Source organism: Pygocentrus nattereri, chromosome 21 (genome assembly GCF_015220715.1).
Source record: "Pygocentrus nattereri isolate fPygNat1 chromosome 21, fPygNat1.pri, whole genome shotgun sequence".
In the NCBI taxonomy this organism is placed as follows: domain Eukaryota; kingdom Metazoa; phylum Chordata; class Actinopteri; order Characiformes; family Serrasalmidae; genus Pygocentrus; species Pygocentrus nattereri.
This window is the reverse complement of record NC_051231.1, coordinates 14988319-15001962: the sequence shown is the minus strand read 5'-3', so window position 1 is coordinate 15001962 and position 13644 is coordinate 14988319. Positions and strand designations below refer to the sequence as shown.

At 38.9% G+C, this 13644-nt stretch overlaps 1 protein-coding gene across 6 annotated transcripts in view; it reads right to left on the bottom strand.

Annotated features, from left to right (window-relative positions):
* The window catches only part of LOC108424637 (nck-associated protein 5-like), a 137453-nt gene that overhangs the window by 92009 nt on the left and 31800 nt on the right, over positions 1–13644 (bottom strand). Inside the window, exon 1 of one of the 6 annotated variants that reach the window (XM_017692788.2) lies at positions 5312–5684. The exons of 4 other annotated variants lie outside the window; for them this stretch is intronic. The gene's annotated coding sequence lies outside the window, so the exon portion shown is untranslated. Of the gene's footprint in view, positions 1–5311; positions 5685–13644 lie in introns of those variants that run through there. One more of the 6 variants, XM_017692790.1, reaches the window with a different exon arrangement.

Below are 13644 nucleotides of genomic sequence, written 5' to 3'. Positions count from 1 at the left end.
ACGTGGAGCTGAGCTCAGTAACATTTTCATCTTAAATGTGGTTAAACTGAGGGTTAAAATCCAACCCACAAATTTCATAATGGTCCTCACCAGGAGGATTTCCTGCTCAAGTTCTTCAGATCAGCTTGTTCTTACAATTACAGAAGCATCACTACATCATGGGTCATTACGTCATCACTGTGATGAACAGCTATATTTTACCAGCAAGAACATTTGGGCAGTATTTTCTCTCAGATATGAAAAAATACTTAATCTTAAATAAAAATGTATAATATCTTAACAACTCAAAGAAAAACTTTACAATGTTTCAACTTAATCTCTACCAGCCAATCTGACAACAATACCATAGACAACAATAATAATATACATACATAATGTATTAAAATAGTATTAAGTATAAAAATATATTCTCTATACTACAATATGCTATAATAACCTATATTGTATAATCATATTTCTTTAACCATTTTAACAAGAATTGATTTTTAGGCTGTAAGAGTCACATTTCACCACACCAATATGCTATATCTTAATTATTGACTTCAGGTGTTTCAGTCACACCCACTGCTAATAGGTGCATAAAATTAAGCACATAGCCTGTGTAGACCACACAAACTCACAGAGCGGGGCTGCCAAGTCCTGAAGCGCATGGCGTGTAAAAATCCTCTGTTGAATCACTCACTACAGCTGCTACTGGAAGCAACATCAGCACAAAAACTGTTTTGTGATCTTCATGAAATGAGTTTCTATGGCTGAGCAGCTGCACAAAAGCCTAAGATCGCTAGGTGCAATGCCAAGTGTCAGCTGGAGTGATGTAAAGCACACTACCACTGGACTCTGGAGCAATGGAAACGTGTTCTTGGGAGTGTTAAATCACGCTTCACTATCTTTCAATCTGATGGCTGAATCTGGGTTTAGTAGATGTCAGGAGAACATTACCTACCAGAATGTATAGTGACAACAGTAAAGTTTGGTGGACTGGGGCTGGGGCTGGTTTTCCAGGTTTGGGCCCCTTAATCCAGTTAATGCTATAGCATACAAAGACATTTTACACAATTATCTGCTTCCAACTTTGTGCCAGTAGTTTGGGGAAGAACCTTTCCAGCTCAAGCATGACTGAGCCCCTGAAAATAAGGTGAGCTCCATAAAGACAAATTCTGGTGTAGAGGAAGACCAGTGGCCAGCACAGAGCCCTGACCTCAACCACACTGAACACCTTTGGGATGAACCATAACGTCGACTGTGAGCCAGCATGGTCAGCCACATCAGTGTCTGACCTCACAAATGCTCTTTTGACTGAATGAGCACAAATTTCCATAGATACACTCTAAAATCTTTTGGAAAGCTGACTTCTGCAGTGTTGTATATGAACTGGGCGACATGACATGAATATCATATTACAATACTTAAAGACAATTTCATGATACATGATACGTGTCAAGATATTCTGACACACATATAAAGTGCACCAATAGTGCCACATTTTGAAATGATAATTATTTTTATTCAGCACTTTACACACTGCACTCCACTAAATTCAGATAAACAGGCCTACTCTGTGTGATGAAACAAAGATGACACAATTTGCCTAGAAAGGCGTTTTGTTGACCACGACACCAATATTTATCTTCATAACAACAAAATATCATATTAACCACCTCTAGTTGTTGCCCAACTAAATATATGTCAATTCCTTGTAAAATGTAAATCATTCAAGACCTTCAGCAAGAACTTTGCCTTGAGTCACATGGATGTATCTCCACACGCATCACATCTGGAATGTTTTAGGACTTGAGTAAGCTCAAATGACGCTAATCAAAGACACAGTCATGATGAATTGACAGCCTCTCCCACCACACCCTCACCACACAGAGCACATTCCACAACTCCCTACCACCTGCTCTCAATGCTCCACTGTGAGTGAGCTCGGCACTCCACCAACAGATGCACTACTGTTCCCAAAGTGCGCGAGGAAACAGTTTTCAGGAGCTGACCCTGGATCAGGCAAAAACATCAGAATTAACCTCGGTACAATTATCAACAACAGAAAAACGTGTTTAAACGAAGGACTCCTTCCAATGTTTGCATTGCGGGTGAGCTGTAAGAGGGTGTAAGAGCTCTGTGTGAAACTAAAAGACTTCATAAAATACCATTTGAACAGGTTTAGTTTTGAGTTGGTGAGTAATGCCAGATTACTCCAGGACGTTTGTAATGATTATGACACAGGATATGATGTATAAATGACAGAGATGGGAGCGGCTACTCTATTTACACACAAGTAGAAAGCATTAACTTGGCTGTTATTCTGTTTATTCCATTTCTTGCACAAATACAATACACTGCACAATAGCAAAGACTGCACTGCACAGATGCACACCTGTGTAGATTTCAATGCATCCCTTTTATTTGATATGACTGTATGTTTTTTTTAAGATGCATATGTAAACTATGTGTATAATACATGTATATACTTGTATTATACATGTATAAACCTGATATTGCACAAAATTGCCCAGTATTTTTATTTGCACTCATGTTGCATACTGTATATACACTCTGTTTTTATGGCCATTAGAATTTGTCACAGCTACAAATGCATGCAGACTGTATAGTACATCAAATATATTTTCTTAATTTTTTATATATGTATATATATATCATTCTCTTTTAATTTTTGTGCTTTCTTTTATATAGTGTTTAGTTTTTATACAGGAGGTGGTGCAGAGGAAGAATTTCCTTGTACAGTGCGGTGTGAACTACTTCTTTGTGCATATGGCAAACTCTTGAATCTGAATCCATTTTAAATTGAATCTTACCTCAAACATCGGTTCTTGCTGTCTTAAGTGAATGCTCTTAAGACAACCAACTTCTAAGACTGAACTTTGTGTTATAATATTACCAATATCATTCGTTTGGGAGATTCACCACAAATGGTCAACATCACTGCATAAAATCAATAATTTTTTCTGTAATTTTAACATTTTAATGCTCCAAGTGGAACATCTCAAGAGGACTATACATATCGGCCTTTTTATTAAGTGTGTCTCCTCCAAATTTAAGCTCTTTTTCCACAGAATAGACAGCTTTACAGATAAGTCGAGATACACAGGATATAACCTGAGGTTATTTCAAGTCCATATTTTATAAAAAGTGAAAGATGCCAAAATCTTTTTTGATGCAGGATTTCGCAGTCCATAAAAACTGGATGGGCTTAAATGCCAGTAAAAATGAATTACCCACCTCCTTATGTTAAAGTAAACTTGTCCTGATAGGGCTTAAAGCACCATGTAATATTCCGGTTAAAACTGAAATCATTACTCAGTTTGGAGAAAAAAAGAACGCACTAAGATATAGTGAATGTGCGCTGTTGCAAGTCACCCTGTAAAGCCTGAAAGTCAGAGCTACTGGGATGGGTTCCTTTTTGGAGTTTTTTGCACAACAGCATATGTCTTTGTGTACTAATGTTACACACAGAGACGCAAAAAAGGTCAGGCTCAATGTTTGGGTGTCAAATGATCTCAAAATCAACATTACACTGATGAAGATGTGATGACAATCGTAGATAATTCACTCACATCCTCAGAACTTCACCAAGTTTAGACTGAGTTCTCTTTGAATTCTCGTTCAATGCATTTCATCTGCTCGTTCATCTGCTTTTGAGGGTCTAAAGAACAACCAATAATACAAATTGTTCTTCCACATGTTACATGCAATTACATATTCCACCAGAGATCCAAATCCCCAAATCCTACATAGTGTTGCTTTAAGTAGAGAAGAGCAATATCACAATATTTATCTTTTATTGTGATGTAATTTATTACAATAATCATGTTTTGCTGCACATACTGTGGATATTGTTAGTCCTTAAGCTTCCTACCTGTGTACTTCAGTAAAAAGAGAGCAGTAATAATCCTGTTATATCCTAATTAATTTATAGCTTTTGATGGTATTTTTTTAAATATGGCACTACATTGTTTGTACCAACGTATCAAATGTTATTAAAAATTAGCTAAAATGTGTATTGTGAAAGTTCTTTGAAGATTCGTGATATTACATTATATGCACACCTCTAGGCTTAAGAGTACAAGCTTGACTAAAATAGAAGCCGGTAGATAACACAAACACATAATATCGAAAATAGGACATTTTCAGAATACATGAAATTTACAATACATGATATTTCATCAGTTGGAACAGAGAAAAAAGAACCAGCAGTGCTTCATTATAAAAATACTATCAAAAACTGTGAAACTGCAAAAACGTCTTATTCAGCATTTGGCACTAAATCCAGTTAAATGGGACTAGTCTTGCTCTCTTTATAATGAAACATGCAGTTGGTCTGTGTCTACAAGAACTGGCGATATACACCATATGTTCAGAAAAGCATATTGTATTGAATTGTGACCCATGTGATCTATTACGATAATGATACATACTGTCATCATTGTCCAGACGTCCACCTCTAATAGCTCCCTCACAGAAAATGATGCCTGATGTCTGAGACATTGTTTACTGAACACTTTGGCCTTAAAATCCAATTATGATGGAGGGATACATAATATGCAGGACATTGTGAGGCAAAAAAGTCCCCAAGGAAAACATTTTATTTCAGGTACTCCACTACTTTTCCATAATCAACATTCCGCATACATTTTAGAAGACACGTGTAGGTTCACTGGTGGTTTTGGATAGTAAATAAAATGTCTATATTTGTGTTATAGACATGGTTCCTTTTACCATCACTGTAAAAACATCTGAACCATTTCATACCCCTCTAAATTACTGTTTGCATATTCAAACATCCAAATTCTGCAGAAATTTTGACCAGCTGGTGGGATTCCCCTTTAAAATTCAGTCACTGGTTACTGTAGTTGCCAAACCCAGCAGTAAAAACTCTACAATACAGGGATCTTATGCCAGGTTTACAGTTACCTGTTCTGACACGAACACTAAATCACAATTCATTCCTCTCCAGTGTAGTAATATGATCAGCACAGCGTTGATAATGTCACTTGCAGTGTTCTCAGGCACACACACACGCGCCTACACTGACACACTTACAAACTGCAGCCAAAACAAAACCCACACAATATTTACGGAGAACACCAGCGTTAAACACATTAGACGCACATTTGTGCAATGATCTTTACTATCAGTCCTGTGCATTCAAAAATAAACAGCACTTGTACCCTCATTACACACAGCTAGTGCATTTTTAATTAATAAACATGCATATACAGTATATAATAAGCTACACAGCATGATACATTACCATCTTAGAGGCTTTAACAATCATAATACAGCATCCTACCTCGTCACAGCCTGCTTTCACATCCGCAAAATCAGTCACCAGACCAAAAACATCCTCCAAAAATGCCCATTTGTCTTCCTGTCTGCTTCCAGCATCTTAAAATCTCAGAAACTCCATCCTGAGTTGCTGATAAAACAGAGCTGGCGTATGAGGGAAACCACAAAGCAGAGCCGGAGAGCGCTGCAGCAGCATACGAGGATCTGACTGTACGTTTGTGTGCACTCTGATGGCGTCCAACTGTACGAGACCGGATTAGAATCCAAAGCAGCCCGTGCTGCAGCAGCACAGAAGGACTGAAAACGGCCGTGTGACTGCAGCGGCTGCAGCGTCTGCCATTGTTCCGGAGGCAAGTGAGTAACCAGAGAGAGAGTGAGTGAGCGAGAGAGTGAGTGAGTGAGTAAGAGAGTGAAAAAGCGGAATGGGGGTCAGGCTCTCTCGTCTTCACAGCCGGCCGTTCTAGCAGCTGTGGACGAGCCCCCTCTGGCTCCTCCTCTTACCCCCCCCCACTGCTCCTCTTCCTCCCTTTCACTGCTGCTGCTTAGAATTAACTCTTCCGGTGCTGGACAGAGCAAAAAGTGTTCCATATAAACACATTCCATGTAAAACATGTAGGATACATGTAGGTTCACTGGTGGTTTTGGATGGTAGATAAAGTACTACTGTGCACTATGAATTTAAAGTTTATCTAAATATCATAAACGTTTCCTGTACAAACTCACTGAGTGCTTTAAAAATCATTTGTCAGTGCAACCTAAAAATCTAACTCATGTGGTAACAAGTAATTAACTTTAATAAATAATTTGTATGAATCCGAGTTGAATAAAACTATTTAATTTGTTTACATTTTTAAGCCTTAATTTTTTACAGTGTAAGAACATCAACCATCAGAATGGAGGAAAAAATATGATCTCAGTGATTCTGACCATGCCTTGATTGTTGGTGCCAGATGGGATAGTTTGTATTTCTATGCTGATCTCTGGGGATTTTCAGACACAGCATCTCTAGAGTTTCTCAGAATGGAGCAATGAAATAAAAACATCCAGTGAGCTTGAGCTCTGCAGACTGAAATGTTTTGTTGACGAGAGAGTTCAGCGGAGAATGGACAGACTGGTTCAAGCTGACAGAACGCTATGCTAACTCAGATAACTGCTCTTTACATCTGTGATGAGCAGAAAAGCATCAGAACAGCAGAATGAACAACATGTTCAAACGTTGAGGCAGAAGGCATACAACAGCAGAAGACCATGGCGGGTTGCACTTTTGTTAGCTAAGAACAGTTGAGGCTGCAATAGGCATAGGCTCACCAAAACTGGACAGTTGAAGACTGAAAGACATGGCCTGCTCTAATGAATCTTGATTTCTGCTGAGCCCAAAGATCAGGGTCAGAATTTGGCAACAACAGCATGAATCCAGTGACCCAACCTGCCTTGTGTCAGCAGTCCAGACTGGTGGAGGTGGGAATGTTTTCTTGGCCCGTTAATACCAATCAATCATCGCTTGAATGGCACAGCCTGTTTGAGTAATGTTGCTGACCATGTACATCCCTTCATGGCCACGGTTTACCATATTCTAAAGGCTACTTTCAGCATGATAATGCACCATGTCATAAAACAAAACTCATCTCAAACTCTGGAACATGACCATGCACTCAGGGTTCTTCAGTGGCTTTCCCAGCTACTGGATTTAAATTCAGTAAAATACTTCTGTGATGCGGTAGAATGAGAGATTCACATCATGAAAGTCCTGAAAAATTTGCAGGACATCATGTGAATATAACTTAGCGACACAACCAGTGGAGCCATGCATAGGAATGTTGGACCAGGTAGCTTTACATTTAAAACAATAATTTTATTTTTGCAAATTTTATTTTGTGGTTTTCAATAAAAAAATAGGTGAAATGGTGTCATTTTGTGTGTCAGTAGTTTATAACCATTTTCAGCACATTTTAACAATACCGATAACATTAATAACCTTGATTATTTGTTTTTAATGTATCACTTCTGGTTCTTTTGTCTTTTCCAGCTTATTAAACCTCAGACAAAATATGAAATATTGTGATACACATTGTTTATTGAGAAATGTCTGGATAGTAAAGGTGGGCCATTCTGCTCAGCTCTACTCTCCAGACACCGAAACACAGCTGGCTCTAACGCTGAAGAAATATGAACAGGAAGTCTATGGCACAGAAAACAAAGAGAAAAAAGGCCTAAAAACAAAGCATGAAGACTCCAAGAGGTGGATGAGTGCAGGACAGTATGGGGGCGGGAGCGTTAAAGCTAACGTGACAAATTGACATCACAAAGAATCTGACTTTTTTTTTTTTCTCCACACACACAGAGAAATGGGGGCATATTTCACCAGTAAGAGGATTTCCATTCAGAAAAAGGCAGCTGGGGAATTAAAATACCCTCCCAGACAGCGATTCTCCCCCCTTTATGAACCGTGAACTGGAGCAATCATAATAGCAAATCAATAATGGTAATCTAACCTCCGCACACGGTGTGAAAGAGCAAGAGAGAAGAGAAAGCTCTTGAGAAAGTGAGCGTGCAATTTGGGCCAGGCCGGACGAGGGCGGACAAGATTTAGCTCTGCTCATTTGTCCTCGTGCTCTAATTTTCTAAGCCTGCAAAAAAGGGATGCTGTTGTTATTCAGAATGAAAAATATACATGGTAATCTGGTCACAGGATCTCTTCAGCTGTACTGCGCAGATTACCCCGCATGCCAGAGGGGACTGAGAGAATTAGGCTACAATTCCCTCTGAGAATTTACACGGCATGACACACATGAGCTCGCAGAACACTGAAAAACGACCTTTCCGAACACAGTAAGGATTCATTGGACTAAAACTGGGAATATGATCCTGAAAATGCTATGACTGACACCAGTATTGGTTTTAAAGAGCTATTCTGATATAGCAGAAAATATATGATAAATAACTTATATTCAATAATGGATCAAACTGCATTTGATGGATCGCTGATAGTAGAGGCAGCACCTTTTAAATAAATGTTCTGCTACGTTTTGTTGGGTCTGAATGCAGTCTGGGGTTCTAAACAAAATGGTTCCCCTTTGCATGATTAAAGGGTTCTTCGCATCTTAAAATTGTTCTTCAGACTGATGGAGAAGGTGCTGTAGATGCTTTTTGAGAAGTGTTTATATAGCACCAAAAATGCTTCTTCTATTGTAAGAAGACTGATATCGGAACAACAGAAGGACCCTTTTTGCTGTCACATAGAACCCTTTTCAAAAAGGTTCTATGTAGAAGCATCTACAGCACATTCTCCATCAGTCTGAAGAACAATTTTAAGATGCAAAGAACGCTTTAATCAGGCAAAGGGGAACCATTTTGTTTAGAACCCCAGGCTGCATTCAAACCCAACATAATCAATCTGAAAAAACCTTTCACCATGCAAAGAACCCTTTAATCATTCAAAGGTTGCTTATATTACACATGGTTCTGTATAGAGTGAGTTTCTTTACTAATGAACCCTTATAGAACCATCTTTTTTAAGATTGTAGATATCATCCAACCCTACTACACAACACATTCTCCATCAACCTGAAGAACCATCTCATCATGCAGAGAAGCATTTAAGCATGAAATGGTTTTATAAAGAACTCATTGTTCTCAGAACCATTCCTTTCACTAAAAAAACTCGAAGAACCATCTTTTAAGAGTGTAGGTTATAAGAACAATTGCAGCTGTTGCCATCAGAAAAGTGCACTCTTTTATATTGAAATTGAGACAAAATGATTAATCTTTTAACTGTAAATTGTACCACGATATACATTTTTGGCCATACTGCTCCCTATGTCTGAGATGTTATTTCACAATAGTTTTGAGAAGCTTTTATCTTAAAATAAAATGTCATACTATGCAAATTAGCAGCTCATTTCAAATGGGCCACTGCAATTTTAAGTGTACGAGTACAATGTGCAATGACGAAGTTCATTAAAAAAATGTGTTTTTAAACTCCATTCATAGTGGAGGGACACATGCAGGTAAATTACTCCCCAAAGAAAATGTATTATTTCAGTTTTTCCACTATTTTACCATCATCAACATTCCATGTAAAACTCAGAAGACACGTGTAAGTTCACTGGTGGTTTTGGATAGTAAATAAAATGTCTATGTCTGTGTTGTAGTCATGGCGACCCCTGGTTCCTATCATCACCACTGTAAAGAAATCTGAACCATTTCACACCAAACCACTCAGAATCTCTCCACTTACATCTCTATGCAGAAATTGTGAAATTGGTGTAATTCTCTTGTAAGACTTATGTTAAAGCAATCCAAGTCAGTTTGAAAAACGTGCACATATGAACTGATGTCTATGGTGAACAGAAGACTGCAGCGGATTCACTAATCTGTCAAAGAGAGAAAGATAAACAGACATTTTGGGAAAATGTATGCAGCGTGTAAACAGCTGCTGTTTTGGCTGAGCGCAGGCTGGCTGTTTACACAGGTTGCGCTTATGTACATGTGCAACAAATGAACTTCTCAATCATTCTGACCCCTTTTTCCATTTTAAAGGATAAATTCAGACAGAGCACAAGAAGTTTAACCATTGCAATGGCATGTATATAAAAGGGGTTAAATGACCTTTATCTGCCATGTTTGAAACAAATATCAATGTCCACAGAGCTAAAGCAGCCTGTAATAACAAGACAGACTTTAAACACGCTGATACGTCCCCTGACTGTTTAAAATAAACAAATGTCACTGAAGCTTGTAGCCAAAAATGACATCCTGTTCCATTTCCACACGGTGATAATGGCCACATGGTGTATGCACAAGCCTAAGCACATCGGTTTCCACAAGAGAACTTCACAAACGATCTGAGAACACATTTGATAAAAAACATTTGAAAGAACACAAATGGGAAAAAAAGAACAACAGTGTTCTGCTGAATCAATAGGAGCATTGCACATCGCAGGGAAGAAAAACACACTCGTATCCACATTTAAACATTTACACAGTAACATCCTCACCATCATCCTGACCATCATCATCATCGTCAGCTGCTTTTTTATGATAAAGCACAGTGCAGCTCGTTCTAACTATGCATAGACCATATCCACTTGTTTTATACCTTCTGACTGTCTCCTAATATTACCACGGTGTCCTAATTACAACCTCATTTCCAAAAAAGTTGGGACATTGTATAAAATATAAATAAACACAAACTTCAATGACATGCAAATCATTTAAACCGTATATTTCATTGGAAATACTACAAAAACAACATATCAAATGTTAAAACTGAGATATTTACTGTTTTTCAAAAAATATATGCCCATTTTGTATTTGATGCCAACACCACATTCCAAAAAGTTGGGATGGGGCAAGTTTACCTGTGTTTCATCACCTCTTCTTTTAACAATACTCCGTAAGCGTTTGGGAACTGAAGACACACTGCTGTAGTTTAGAAAGTGAAATGTTTTCCCATTTTTGCTTATCATTCCAGCTGCTCAACAGTTCAGAGTCTCCTTTGTCGTATTTTTCATTTTAAAATGTGCGAAATGTTAACACTGGGTGACAATCTTTACTGCAGGCAGGACAGTTAAGCACCTAGACTCTTTTAATACGGAGCAATGCTGTTGTAATATAGACAGAATGTGGTTTGGCATTGTCTTGCTAAAACAAGCAAGGCCTTCCCCTCAGTCCATTTTACATGAGGTCGGGCCCAAAGAAGGAGGTGGGTTCTCTGGATCCTGTTTATATATGGTTTCTTCTTTGTGTTTAAGAGTTTTAATTAGCATTTGTTGATGCAGCGTTCTGTGTTCATATGCAGAAGTCTTCCTGAGCCCATGCAATGATGTCCACTACAGAATCATGTCTGTTTTTAATACAGTGCCACCTGAGGGCCCAACGATCACAACAGCAAATACTGTTTTTTACTTGTCCCTTAAATACAGAGATTTCTCAAGATTCTCTGAACATTTTAACGTTATTACGTACCAGAGATGATGAAAAGCAAAAGTTCTTTGCTATTTTACATTGAGAAACATTATTCTTGAATTGTTGCACTATTTCATCGTGCAGTCTTTCACAGAGTGGTGAGCCCCTCCTCATCTTTACTTCTGAAACACTTAGCCATTCTGAGATGCTCATTTTATACTATTTACTGACCTGTTGCCAATTAACCACCAGGTGTTTTTTAGCATTATTCAACTTCACCAGTGTTGTGTTGCCCCCATCCCAAATTTTTTGGAATGTGTTGCTGGCATCAAATTCATATATTTTTCAAAAAAACATAACATTCCTCTGTTTCCACTTTTCATATGTTGTCTTTGAAGCATGAAATATAGAGTTTAAATGCTTTACACATCTTTGCATTTTTTTTCATATATTTCACAGCACCCCAACTATTTTGGAAATGGGGCTGTATTTCTGATGCACTTGTGTCTTCATATTTGGGGCTATTTCAAATTCAGAAATAATCAAAGGTTTATTTAGATTACAAAGTCACCAAATCAGTGAATGCAGTGTGAGATTTTCAAGCCATCATTCAATAAATGTCAAACAATCTATTTAAAAACTGATGGATGTTAAACAGCATTACTAATCTGACTGCTCCCCAAAATTATCCCCTAATTTCATCCACTGCTGCATCTTGCATAACCCCCAACCCCTCGACCAAGCTAACGGCTTAACAGGGCATTTAAACTTTATTACTGCTAAAAATCACATCTAAAAAAACAAACAGTTTTTTTGTACAGACAAACAGTGTGTACAACAATTGTGTGTGTACAAAACTGCAGCAACACAAAACATTATTTCCATTTCATGACTAATATTTCTCTTAAAGTAAAAGTCTAACAGGTTAGCTTACTTCAATCCAATCCAAGGAACGGCTGGAAAATTTGGCAATATTTATCGTAATCGTAATAAATCATGTCTCAATATGCCCTTCTGAGCATGTCATGGATATCATCGGTACTTAAAAACACTTTGCACCTGCATGTTTGATTGCAAAGAGAACGTAATAAGTCCTGTTTAATGGGATTTGGTGCAGCGCAGTGTGTGAAATGTTTTATATATGTATATATATATATATATATATATATAAAATGTCATATCATATTGCGTATACACACACTATTAGCGCCAAAGTAAACAACATGGTCATTACTGCAATAAACATTCATTATAAGGCAATCCCTGTACTCCCGGAGTGAGAGCTGTGTTCGTATACTGGCATTAAGTCAGACTCTTTCAGTGTTAATGTTGGACTTCACCAGGGTTGTGCCCTGTCTCCACCCCTGTTCGTGATATTCATGGACAGAGTATCAGGGCATAGCCGGGGTCAAGAGGGCATTATGTGTGGAGGCCGGAGGGTGGCGTCGCTGCTATTTGCAGATGATGTTGTTCTTTTGGCTGGATCACATGGATGCCTCCAGCACTCACTGGAGCGGTTTACAGCTGAGTGTGAAGCGGTTGGTATTCGGATCATCACCTCCAAGTCTGAGTCCATGGTCTTAGTCCGGATAAAGATGGCATGCCCATCAGGACTTGTCCCAGGTGGAGGAGTTTAAGTATCTCGGGGTCTTGTTCACGAGTGATGGGAAAAGGGATCGTGAGATCGGCCGCAGGCTGGGAGAGGCGGCAGCAGTAATGCGGTCACTGTACAGGACTGTAGTGGTGAAGAAGGTTTACCGGTCGTTCTACATCCCAACCCTCATCTATGGTCATGAGCTGTGGGTAATGACCGTAAGAATGACATTGTGAATACAAGCGGCGGAAATGAGCTTTCTTCACAGGGCGGTGATCAACACTATTCGATAGGGTATGGAGCTTGGCCATCTGGGAGGAGCTCAGATTAGTCTGCTTTGAGAGGAGCCAGCGGAGGTGGTTCGGGCATCTGATACCAGATGCCCCATGGATGCCTCCCGGGGTCGCCCTAGGACCCGCTGGAGGGGTTATATCTCCAAGTTGGCCTGGGAGCGGCTTGGGGTCCCCAGGAATGAGCTGGAGGCAGTTGTGGGGAACAGGATCATCTGGGATTCTCTGCTCTCCCAACTGCTACCGCGACCCTATCTGGACCAAGCGGTTAACGATGATGATGATGAAAGTCAAACAAGTCTTAAAAATTAATCTACACATACACCTCTTCTGAAAAGCATCGTAAAGCGCTTTCAATTATTTACATTACCAACATTTTGAGGTGGGCAATAGTTGAAGGAGTAAAGTGGAGTAGTGGGACAGAAAGGAGAAATTAAACCTACTCTGTGGTATTTGGATCTTACCGTTGACTTAGCAAGCAGCTACAGACAAACAGAGCTGCACACCACAGTACAAGTCTGATTCTGACCAACTGCTACTCTGTAG